Raw genomic sequence first — 12,948 nt, 5'->3', positions numbered from 1 at the left:
TCTTGTATGCACTCTCTGTTTCTATCTGTCTCTTTAGGTGTCGGTCTCTCCCTCTTGTCTGTCTTTCTCTGTCATAGATATTTGGATATAAATATCCTGATATCGCTCCAGATTTAGCATGTCTTATAAGAAAATCATTGACAGGCGTGCATGTTAAAATGACATCACTTTTAAGCCACTGTGGTGAACTCTGACATGCTACTTCACACGGTCGACGATTAGCGTACCATCTTAACAGTGCTGACCTTTGACCGGACACAGAGTGACTTTTATTTAACAGAGCAATGATTTGCATGCAACTAAGATCAACAGCAGTTTATGGTGCGGATACATCTCTTGAATAAACTTTGTGAACATATTGTTGTATTTGTGAGCTAACAAGTTGGCTAACTGATCCTCAGATTGTTAGGTCTGAAACTTTACTTTCCCTTTGACATTTTTTTATATTTTTAATGCAACGTGTGCCCAATGGTGAAGAAAATGTCAAAGTAAACAGAGCATTAGCGAGACAATAGATTGAAGCTCCAAGAGCTATTGTGACTGTGCAGCGCCCACCTGGCCAGACGGCTAAGTAACAGTTGACCCTGAGGCTACGACATTTATCAACTAGCCCTGTGAAGAGGTTTTTGTGTGGACAAGCAAATGTAACTTAGTGTGACCGCCATTTTATATAAAAATCCAAATAATCATTCCCCCCCCTGCAAACAAACTATGACGTGTGCTTACATAATTAGCACCAACCAATTTCAATATCATGACATCCATCAATCAATCTGCAACTTTTAGCAACAAGGGAGTTGTGTGTGGAGCCACAGTCCATTGTAGCTCTGTATTGTGCTACAGTCTAAGTCCCTTCTCTTTTTAATGGTCCAATAAAATACAAAGAATCTCTTTAAAATAACTCTTGTAGCTGTACACTGCTCAAACATTTAGTTTCACTGGAGAATACATGCCAAATGAAGAAGAGGACAGCACAGAGGATGTTATTGAATGTCTTCTTTTTTTAATAGTGTTTTTTAACAGCAGCTTTTAAAATCTTTTTGCAAAAAATTGCCCCCAATGCTAAGGTTGGTTATTTTATCGCCATTTTCTAAGGCAAACTTTTTATTAGGACAAATTCATGGCTGAAGTGTAGAAATGGGCTGTATCATCGAATCAAACAGGTTTCCCCATGTGCAGGATTCAGAAAAGCAACTTTTCATGCTCAAAATCAATTTCTTTCTATCTTCATTAAGACAAGAGAAAGTTGTCCCAAAATACCAAATATTTTTTTAGTGAAGTTGCAAAGCTGAAGTGAAAAGATCTAGGACGCTTTATTATTAGTTATTATAGTTATGTTTTTTCAACTCAGGGGAGCAGAATGGAAGTTTCCGTGAACAACGTCTGTGTTGAACAATGAACCCACGGATGAGTTGCCAATTCAAAGAATGTGTGAACTTTGTGAAGGAACTGCAACTGAAATTAAATCCCAGTGTTAAGTGCACCCTTATCCCGGTCTCACTCTGATCCGTATCGTGACCAGATCCAACAAACGATTTGCTGGATCACTTAGAAACATATACAGACACATGAACCCACACAGTACTGAACCATTGGTAATGAAGCATGTTGAATCATAATAGAAGGAGAAAGACACTGTCACTGGGTGACACAGCAAGGGAGTGACTTTACCTCTGGACTGTGGCAGAGGGAGTGGCGTTGAAAGAAAGAGGAGGGTGTGAGCATGTGTGTGTGTGTGTATGACAGAGAGCTTTGCTTTCATGCCTTGCTGAGCAATGAAAGAGTATCTGTCACAGAGAACAAGCCATAGGAGAAAGAAGTAAAAGTTAGGCAAAAAGACTGAGACGCGAGGAGAGGGACAGAGGGGGAGAAAGAAGAAGATAGAGAAAGAGTTGGCTGAAAGCAGCTTCTGTCTTACGTCCCACCCCCTGACTGTCTTCCCCTCCTCTCTGCCCGGCCGGGGAGTGAGAGGAAAAAGAAAAGGAGTGCAGAGAGAGAGAGAGACACAGAGAGGGAGCTCAACCACGCTCGCTCTTTAGCGCAGGACTCAGGAATTTCAGGACCTTTGGAGTTGTGTGCAAACACACACTGACACAAGCACGTGCTGCTTTTCTCGTGGTGATACAAATCTGAAAAGGACTCAGGGAGGGAGAATAAGAAAGAAGGAGGGAGACAGAGAACATTATAGAATAGCCCATTCCAGCTCTTTCCTGTGGACTATTTGACCATGATGGCACCTGCCAAGGGGGAGAGTGACTAGGAGGGGCTGAGGACTGAACTGGGACGCAAGAAGAGGAAGCTGCTGATGAAGGTGAGGTTTTAATTATCTGAAAGAGCTCCATTATCTGTCTTTGTCTTTTCTGACAGTATCTCTGTCCATATGAGTACAGATAGTTACTAGAGGTTTAAATTGAATGAGTAACTGAGGTAGGTAGTAGTGTGTGTGTTTGACTGTGCTATGGTAAATGTGAAAGTGAAATGTCTACGCTGTGCAGTTCTGTTTCATTTATTTATTATATGGTTCTTAGCAGAGCCAAAAGCTGTGGGATGATTTCAGTTTCATGAAGTTATACTGAAACTGGGGAAAACCCTGTGTAGGTGTTTGTGTTGGAATTACTCAGCTCTGGATGTGTGTCAACTCTGCTGATTCGGTTTCAGATCTGCGTTGATCATTAGGGTGACTTCCTTGAGCAACACGATAGCATGGCTGGACAGAGAGTCAACAAAGCTTAAACCAGGAAAGGAGAAAATGTGAAGAGGAGTTTGTGTGTATGTGGGGGAATGTGTGTCTTGGACGTTTTATTTCCTGATGGTTTACCAGTGGAAGTGGGGGATTTAGGGGGAATTATTATCGCTTTTGCAGAGAATCTGTCTTTTCAGTTGGCATTGGTTAGTCACACTGAAGTAACATTTCAGTTTGGGAACATAATAGGGTCTACCTGAATGTTATAGCTTTGAAATGTTAACTGTTTTTTTTTCCTGCAAGGCCCAGAAGCACAATAAAGCATTATATTAATTTTAACAGACTATAAAGAAATCTGTGGACATACAGAAGATTAGGAGTCTGGTCCTTTCACCTGCGGTTATCGTGCCTCATCCCTCCACTCTTCCCTCTACCCTCCTAGCTTCCACACTGCCACTTTTGTTCTCTAATCTCATTTACTTCTGCCTTTTTCTGCAGGTTGTCGTTGAAACCCCAGAACTAATGACAGAGGCTTATCCCGTGCCACTCTGCTGTTCTCTCATCCTTTCTACCGCCCCTCTCTTTTATCCTCTTCATCCTCTGTTTGACAATCCATCTGCTTTTTATAAAGCTTTAAATATCTGTTCTCTTTTATGCTATTTGTAGTATCAGCATCTTCTTTTTTTAGCCATCCCCGGCATGTCTTGTGCGTGAGTGGGTGTATACGTGTTTTAAAACGCACAGGTGTTTCGTCTGTCATCTCACCTATTCAGCCTTGTAATCCCAGGTCTCACTGGTCTGCATTACCCCTTCACCCGAAACACACTTCAACCTGCACAGTAACCCTTCCATTACCATACCGCTGAACCACACATTAACCCTTTACCCTTGCAGTGAGGTGTGTTCTGGCTGCAGTCGACGGTCCAACAAGGTGTTACATGATAGTTATCTTGTGTTGTGTTAATTGTGGTCTTGCACAAAGGTCTTTCATTTTGGTTGCTTAAATGGAAATCTCCACTTCCCAGTGATTTTAAGCATACAGGAGGCCATTTTCTTGAACTTGGCTTATTCAAGTTTTTACACATCAAAGGTCAACAAAGCTGTTAAAAGCCTTGTACGGCTCCAGAGGGAGCTGTGTAAAGTCTGATAAATGTCCTCAAGTGATGTCACTTGAGTCAACATAGGTTGGGTAAAAAAACATCATTGTGCGGCTTTTGAGAGAAGTGAGTTTACCCGACCTCTGTAGCTGCTCCTCATTTCTTCTTCAGGCTATATTTTTAGTTACTAGCAAACCACACCCTGATCTGCTTCCAAACTGTTGGTGGTGAGGTTGTATTGTGGGTAATGGATGCGACTTACATGTGTGGAATAGAAAAGACAGCACATTCTGCTGCGTTGTTCATTGTGTCAGTCGGACAATGTTATTGTCGTGTAACACTAAATCATCGCAGTATATTTTGAGACTGGTCATGACATTTGTTTTTGATGTAGGATAAAAAAAAAAAAGAAAAAGCTTTCATGGTTTTTGAAGAGGTCAACGGCTCACAAAACATAGCTACCTAGCTTTCATTAATAGTTGCCACAATGGGCATCAAAAGTTAGCACATTACTGTTCATGACTTAGAAGTTCAGGATGTTAACCTCACTTTTGAGAAGTTTTGAGAAATGTTTTAACAATAAAAAATGTAATCTGAGTCTGTTTGCGCTACACTATCAGACACTCTATGTCCCTTCTTCCTTGCTACAGTGCTGCTTTGTGTGTTATGTGCACCAAATGAATAGAAAGCAATGTATCGACATGGGCCAGTACTAAAAGTATCCTCATACAATTGTTTGTAGAATATCTAATGAAAAGTCATTTTGCTATTTTTCTTACGAATGTCCAGCAACACCAGCGATCTGCTAACCGGGTCACGCCCAAGAGGTGTTGAGGCAACAATGTTACTTGGTTAGCTTTGGGAAAAGATTGTGGTTTGGGTTAAATGAAAGTATGTTTGAAATGCTTGGTTAGATTCAGGCAAAACAGCTGCGGAAGTGTGTTACTCAATGTCATCTGTCCTGTCACGATATTGTTGATAACTGATTATGTGGGTTTAATACGAATGCACAACATTTCATATGTACTGCGGCTGTGGCACATGAGGTAGAGCGCTTGACCGCAACCACAAGGTTGGTGGTTCAAACCCCTCTACAGGCAACATGCCGAGGTGTCCGTGAGCAAGACACCTAACCCCAAATTGCTCCTCCGGGATGGTCAAATGCAGAGAATTGTAATTTCCCCATTGCGGGACTAATAAAGGCTTGATTATAAAATGATTATTATTATTACGCTCTGTATGATGACAGCCTGCAGAACTCTGTTTTTCATCTGGCATGTTTTTTCTGTAGATGTCACTCTTTCCATTGTTTGCTCTGCCATTGTGGCTAACGCTACTCATGCTAATTACCCAGCTCTTCTTCTGTGTTTTCCAAACACACTGCTGCTATTGCAAAACAAAAACACATCACTTCCTGTGTGTCAGAAGACTTTTTTCCAGGACAGACAGGTTAGAACAGCATTTGTTTAAAAGCTCCCACCACCTGGTCACAGGTCGCATTCACTCTTCAAGTTTGTTCAGTCATTTGATAAGAGAGAGCAGCAAAGTGGACATTTATTCAACCCAACAGCTCCTGTGGGTTCAAGGTGGGTCTGCTGATTGCCTGGTGATGAATTGACCACCTAAGGTATCTTTATGGTTAAAATGGCTACACACTGATCCACTGCCACACCTTAAAACCCATTAACCCCCATCTCAGCCTTTCTGACTGGAAAAACCCATTAACCTTCCTCTTAACCCTTTCTGCAGTCTGAAATATCTACCTAGTCAGCAGAAAGTAGAGTGTGGTACCTTATATGTACATGGACATACTATCTACCACAGGATAAATATAGTATCTTGGACTGTCAGAGTTTGTGTATTAGCTTTGTTTTGGTTGCCTATACGTAGCTTCATGTGAATTCAGTGAAGAAAGTAGAAAGCTAAGTTACAGAGAACTGATAGCCAAAGAGAGAGAGAGGGAGAGAGAGAGAGAGAGAGAGAGAGAGAGAGAGAGAGAGAGAGAGAGAGAGAGAGAGAGAGAGAGAGAGAGAGAGAGAGAGGGGGGCAGCGATGCCGGTCTTTCTTTGTTTGAAATATTTAATGAGTGTCTCCGCTCTCTTGAAATATTGACTTTTTCCCATATAGCCAGAGGGGACAGACGGTAGCGGAGGTTGTTCCCTCATTCAAATAAAAAGCAAAAGGCTGTTAGCATCAAACTTTCATCAGTTTCTTTCATTTATTTATATTTTGTTTTCTTTTTCAATCCTTCTGATTAAGAAAAAACATGATACTTGTCCTTGATTTGAAAGTTGCGGCTAATGAAGGGTAAAAACTGTGTTGTGTGTATGTGTGTGAGAGGAAGAGAGTTTGTGTGAACCTGTAGATTGTGTGTGTGTGTGTGTGTGTGTGTGTGTGTGTGTGTGTGTGTGTGTGTGTGTGTGTGTGTGTGTGTGTGTGTGTGTGTGTGTGTGTGTGTGTGTGTTAGAGTATATGAGACCATGTATAACGTTTGACTGCACAAATGTGTGTATATGTCTATGCAGCTCTGGGTTTGTATATATTACTGTATCATTTATGTACTATATTTGTTCAAAATGTATAGTTTTCACACTCATACCATGAGCACAGAGGGTAGGGTCAGGGTAGTTGTAGTATGATTTGTAAAGAATTCCACACATCTAAAAAGGATTCCCTGTAATATTTAGACACGTTTACATTTCATTTAATCATCTAGTTGCAACGTCAGCTTTAGAAAATAGATCAAACATATAAATATATTAATACAAATATTTATGAATAAGCATTAAACCTTTAATGACACGTTTGTGCTGCAGTTTATAATTCTTACATTCACAAATGTGACAATAATTATGCATGATACCTGATAGGCAATCATTTCTCCTATACAGGAGTCAGAGGATAGTATAGAAGATAATAGATCTCACATTTTAAAGGTGTCATTTGATACTTGCAGATAACCTTACCATATGGATGATTGGATAACAAAAGAGTTGAATCTGAGGTCAGAGAAGATTGTCTCTCAAATTCTTCACTGTGTTAAAAAGGCAGGTGGTGAACGATACTCTAGCGTAGATAAAATGGTTGAAAACACCTTTACTGATGTTAAGCATCAACCAAATGGCAGATTTCCAAGAGAGAACAATGAATTTTGAAAATCACAGTTACTTAGAATACAAGTAGACTATAGAAGTGAATTAATAGTGTTTTGTTAAGGATATGTTTTCCTCACTTGGTAAAAAAGACAATGCTCCTTGATGTGCTAGACATAGAAAAGACAGATTTCCTATTGTTATGAGGAAATATATAGGAGAGTAGACAATATTCATATTGTACACAGATTGTACATGTGAAGCGGAAGGTGTCATCAGTATAAAACCAAAAATCATTGATTGAAAGATATTTCTGGTTAAAAGAAAATGTGGCACCACCCATCTCCAGAACTCAGTTGAGGGTCTTAATCAATACCTTGTTAGCAGAGTGTGAAACACATACTTTTGTGATTTAAATTAGGATATACCTAATCCAAGAATAAATAAACAAGATGAAATATCTGACCCAAAAAAACAAACACATTCCTCACAGTATCAGTTCACCTGAGGCTCCATGTTAGTGAAACGCTAAGTGATGCTGTCAGACTAGCTGTGTAGAAGAAGTGAATTAATTGATGGATCAGTAGCAAGATGTCGTCGGAACCAAACTAGAGACCCAAACCACAACGGTGAGGTTGATTAGGGTTACGTGTCAGTATAGATGTTGAAGATACTGGATGGTTAATGGTAATGTGACTCCATGTCATCAGATAAAGAAGATCACTTAAACACTCTGATGTCCCGAAGCTGAAGGGAGGGCAGTCGATCTCAGTCCACTATCAGTGGGCTGTTCACAATGAATGGATGGATGGACGCCTAATGGGTTAACTGGTCTGTGATCAGGTTGTTGTCCCCTGGGATGGTTTTAAGGCTGTTAAAGTGGAGGAAACATGTGGACAATGTTGTTTCATTTCAGATTTTGTCTTTATCCCCAAAACTGCAGTTGATCTCAAACAAAAATTTGACAAAATAAGCACAATCTGTCTCAAACTAGTCATGATCAACGTGGAGCTGCTAGCAATGCTACAATATGACAAATTGACCTATCATTTCCGTGTGGGGAGCTGAAGATTATGTTTCGCCAGAGTAACTTTGAGAAAACCACAAAGATCAACAAACCTTTTAAATCTGTAGTGAAAATGTTATTCAAACTGGCAGCTAAGGATAGAATCAGGGTCACCAGATTTGGACGTATCTTCAAATTTTACCTCCTGGACTTCCTATTCTTCCAACTGTGTTATGTCACGATTGAAATTAATAATATAATTGTAGTAGGAAACAGGAACACTCTTGCAGGAGAAACAGAAGGAACATGATTTGGTAGATGGGGCTTGGGCTGATTTCTTTTGGCAGAGCACTCTCTCCTCTTGACTTGGACACGTCTCATGCTCCTCTTATTTCCTTTTCTTTTACACCGACTGCCATCACAACACACCAGTCTTCTACAGATATATAAAATTGAACTTTTTACTGTTGATAGGGTTGGGGTTAAATAGCATTTCCTCATATCTGAATCTTTCACATTCATTTTGTACATTGCTCATTGGTTATAAAAAGCAGGAGAAGATTGACGTTTTGTGATCCATTATTAAATCTCAATATTTTACCATTTCCAGACCAGATCCAGAGAGGAACTGGACATTAACAGACCCTTCTCACAGCAGACCTTTTGGCATTCCATTGCAGGATAAACACAGGTGTTATTAATACCATTAATTATGGCCCTGTTCCATTTAGGTCAGGGCCCTCATTGTGCTTGCTGCCTCACTGGAATGGCTGTGACAAAACAGGACCATAATTTATCGGATCAAGTACACCTGTGTCTACCCTGCTATGACACACACGCTGTGAAAATGGCCTACTGGTTCGCAAACACCTACTGGATTTATAGTTTTGTAATGCTATGCATTTCAGTGTGAGGTTATCATAGTCCTGGGGATTTATAGTATCCTGTGTCACGTACAGAGATTTCTAACTCAATTAACAATAAAATGTATTAATAGTCAGATGTAAAACATGTCATTGACATTTTTAGTCCATGGAGGAGATATTATGAGGTATCAACATCAAAAACCCTGATTAGTCAAACACAACACCATCTGGTCTACACAAAAAGCACATTAAATAAACCACAAGGTGGCTGGAAGAATCTCTCTTATTCTCTCCTAAAGATTTCTCCAACACTGTTTTTGTGCTCCCATTCTTACCTTACCTTTCCTTCCCCTCCACTCCCCGTTCTTACACACACACAAACACACACACATGCAGACACCCTTCCTGTCCTTGCTAATATCTTCTCTCCACCTCAAATGCTCCCAGCACTGTTGCAGAACAACCTCTCCTTTGCCAGACTGACCTGTAATTGCACTCTCGATTTGTGTAGATGTGGTTGCGAGTGTGAGCGTCAATTCGGACTGCGGGCCTGTCCTGTCCCATCACCTTGAGCGGTCATGCAGTGTTGAAGGTGAGGTGGAATTAGGAGGCTTTACACAGGAAGATGGGAAAATAACGAGATTCTCTCCATCCCGTTTACACACATACACACACACACACACACATACAAGAACCCTTATAGTTTAAGTAACTGTCGCTGTCTCGACACACACACACACACACACACACACACACACACACGCACACACACACACACACACACACACACACACACACACACACACACACACACACACACACACACACACACACACACACACACACACACACACACACACGTATGTCCCAGAGGAGTGCTGGAGGGGCTTATGCAGGGGATTTTGCTGTTCTGCAGTGTGCCTGTCAGATAAGGAAGGAGACGCTGGCCTGCCTGGTGACACGCTGCTGAGCGCCTGCTGTAGAGCCTCCTCTCCTTCCCGTTTCCTTTTTAACCTGTCACTCAAGTCACCTGCCACCCTCTGCTGCCACTTACACGCACAGGGACTGTCTGGTGTCTCATTTGGGAACTCATAAACATACACACATACACAGCTATTCCTTTGTTCAGGTTTTTCTCCGTTTTATTTCCTTCACCTCGTCCCTACACCTTCCTCAACAACCCCCAATTCTTTATTCAACCTCCCTCTCCTCATCCCTCCCTCCTTTCCTTAGACTACCTCCTCCTTTCCCTTCCTCTCCTTCATGAAGGCTACCCACCTTTCTTTCCCCCTCCTTTTTCTCCCTTGTTGCCCCCCCCTTCCTCCAAACTTCATCTCCTCTCACCACCTGTAATCCTGCTTACTGCTGTTCTGCAGCTGCTCAGGATCACAGAGAGTTATTGGAAGTCAAGAGAGGGAGAGGATTTTGAGTGGGCATTTATTTGCCAGCACTGCTGTTGTTACCTATAAAAAATTCTTTAGAAAAATTCTTAGTCTGATGCCAATGTTTGGCTGAGGCTAGCATGGACTGTCAGTGGTGATTTGGGGAATAAATGATTGATCTGGTCCAGGATGAGCATCTTGCTATCACTTCCAGCCTCTAACCGCCCTCTCTCCTTCCACTCCTGTTACATTCTGCAGTACAGCTGCTGTCTGCTGCACCTACACCAGCAGCCCTTTGGTTCCATTGTTTGTCATCCTTCCTTTCTTGAGTCCTCGAGTTAGTCCCAGATTTTTATCCCAGTTTTCATTTCCCAGGCTACCGGAGCAATCAGCGCAAGCTTACGGTGTTATAAGAGGAGAGTGATTTTTGTTAATATTATATGTGCTGTGAGGAGGAATTATACATAAAATATTTAGTATTCATATATATAAAATGCGATGTATTCAAATTGCATCTTTTGTCTCATAAAAGTTAAATTTACGATGATATAAACACTTTAATGCAAAACGGCGAAACTCCCACATCGATAGCACTGAGCTTCCATGCAAGAGGCGGGACACTTTGACATGTTGACAGGAAGTGCCAGGGATTAGTGGAAGATCTGTTTTGCTGAGACACAATGTCAGTGGTTCATTTCTGTCGAATATCGAATTGAAAAATAAGCTAATTGCTGTATCACTAGTCTCTGAAACCTTGCATCTGATTTGAGATGGCCCTGAGAGACCTGGTCCAAAGTTCAAGTTCCCTCCATCAGCGTCTATGCAAGGATATAGTGCCCTGGTGACACTGAATGAACAAATTGTTGCTCCTACACCTTCCTTCTGCAGCGATTAACCACATATGAAAACCTCCACCTTTTCTACTACGTTCTTGCTGTCTATGTTATACCTTGCACAACACCAAGCAAGCCCCTGGCAGCCGGCTTCCCTCCACATCCACTCAGCTCCCATGAATACCCTCTTGCCTACGCCCTAGGCCTCTCCTGTCTCAGCCAGTCACCCACCACCTCCACCACCACCACCACCACCACCACCCTCTTTACCGACACCATCCCCCAGCCCTAGCCTCTTGGCAGCTCTTCCAGGCAGGCTAATTGACTCAGTCCCAGGAGGGGGGGATCATGCCACATTTCTAATTTGGCTTCCCCTCCTCCAGATAAAAGCTACATCTCTCTATCCTTCAACCCCCCTCGCTTTAACCCCTCAGTCTCTATTCAACCGATCCCTTTTTTCTCATTTTTTTCTTTTTGCATTTCTACTTTTTTTTACAGTTCAGAATGAGCAACTTACATTTTCATGTGTACATATATGTTTTTTGATGTATCTTTTGTTCATCTTTCTACACATGACTGCCATCCCCAAATACAGACATGATAGACAACTGAATACATGAAAGGGTGGATGCATAGACACTCACACAGCACAGTACCTTGCCTTGGCTCACCATGGGGCTCACCTTCAGAGAGCTCCATCTCCACCAGACGCACCTGGGGACTACGATGGGCGTGTCTCAATGTGTGTGTGTGTGTGTGTATGTGTGTGTGTGTGTGTGTGTGTGTATGTGTGCAAGTGTGTGTCTATAAACCGAGCCTCCTCTCACTAACAAGCAGACAGACGATGAACACAAAGACATTTTGTTATTGATTGTATCACACTACAGAATCTGAAGAAATAGTCTCAAAAGTCTTCAGATTGGGAGATTTGAGATTTTGACAAAAAAGAAATGTTTTTTGTGAACCTATATAGGTGTGTATATTGTTGATACTGCACTGTAATTTATGCTAAACAACTAGCGTGTGTCTACATGCATCACAAATCCAATGCATATGATTTAAATGGTTAGAGATTGTGTGTGTGTGTGTGTGTGTGTGTGTGTGTGTGTGTGTGTGTGTGTGTGTGTGTGTGTGTGTGTGTGTGTGTGTGTGTGTGTGTGTGTGTGTGTGTGTGTGTGTGTTTTCTGTACCACTTAAGGTCTGCAGTAAAACTTAAGAAAAGCATTTAAGGTGTTGTTTTTTCATATCTCTACAAAAGAGAGGTGGAGGAAACCTCAAGAGCATTGACCCAAGGAGGAGTGCCACGATACAGTTGCTGAAATTAAACAACAAAAGCACACACACACACATACAGACACACAAACACACGTACACTGTGAGTAGCAGCAGCGCAGCACGACTCAGGCATCCTGACAGATTCTGTGCAGGAAGCATGTTTGGTATGTAGCAGTAGCTGCGGCCATTAGTAAAATGGTATTTTCAGATGGACAGATAAGGTATTTTAGCTGGAGGCTTGGGGTCGACTGGTCTTGTGGAAAAGACATTTGACACGTGGAGAGTTGCTACCTTCAGTACAGTGTGTGGAAAGATTTCAGGTCTGTTCTTAGTATTTGTAGAGGAGTGGAAAACACATCCCTATTTTCAAATGACAAGTGAGACCTTTTCCCCTCCACTCAAACAGATGTACAGATGACATTTTTTTGCATTCAGTTTTTTCACAGATGTACCATAACAAAAACCTAATGGACTCCAGATGCTTTACCTTTTGATGCTTTATATTGTTACAAAGTAGGTTTGGGATGTTTAAAGAACAAAAAATCATATCAGTTGAGCTTGAGAGGTTTCTGAATTCGCCATTAGGTGGTGCATGGAAATTTGCACTGGGTTAAGTTTAATTGAAAATCATGGTGTATGGCTTATCCAGGTATTTAAAGGACATATCACGTAACTGAGCCTTTTCTCTCCCTCTCATACCTTATGTTGCCATAA

Source organism: Anoplopoma fimbria, chromosome 12, assembly GCF_027596085.1.
Source record: "Anoplopoma fimbria isolate UVic2021 breed Golden Eagle Sablefish chromosome 12, Afim_UVic_2022, whole genome shotgun sequence".
In the NCBI taxonomy this organism is placed as follows: domain Eukaryota; kingdom Metazoa; phylum Chordata; class Actinopteri; order Perciformes; family Anoplopomatidae; genus Anoplopoma; species Anoplopoma fimbria.
This window is presented reverse-complemented; position numbering follows the sequence as displayed.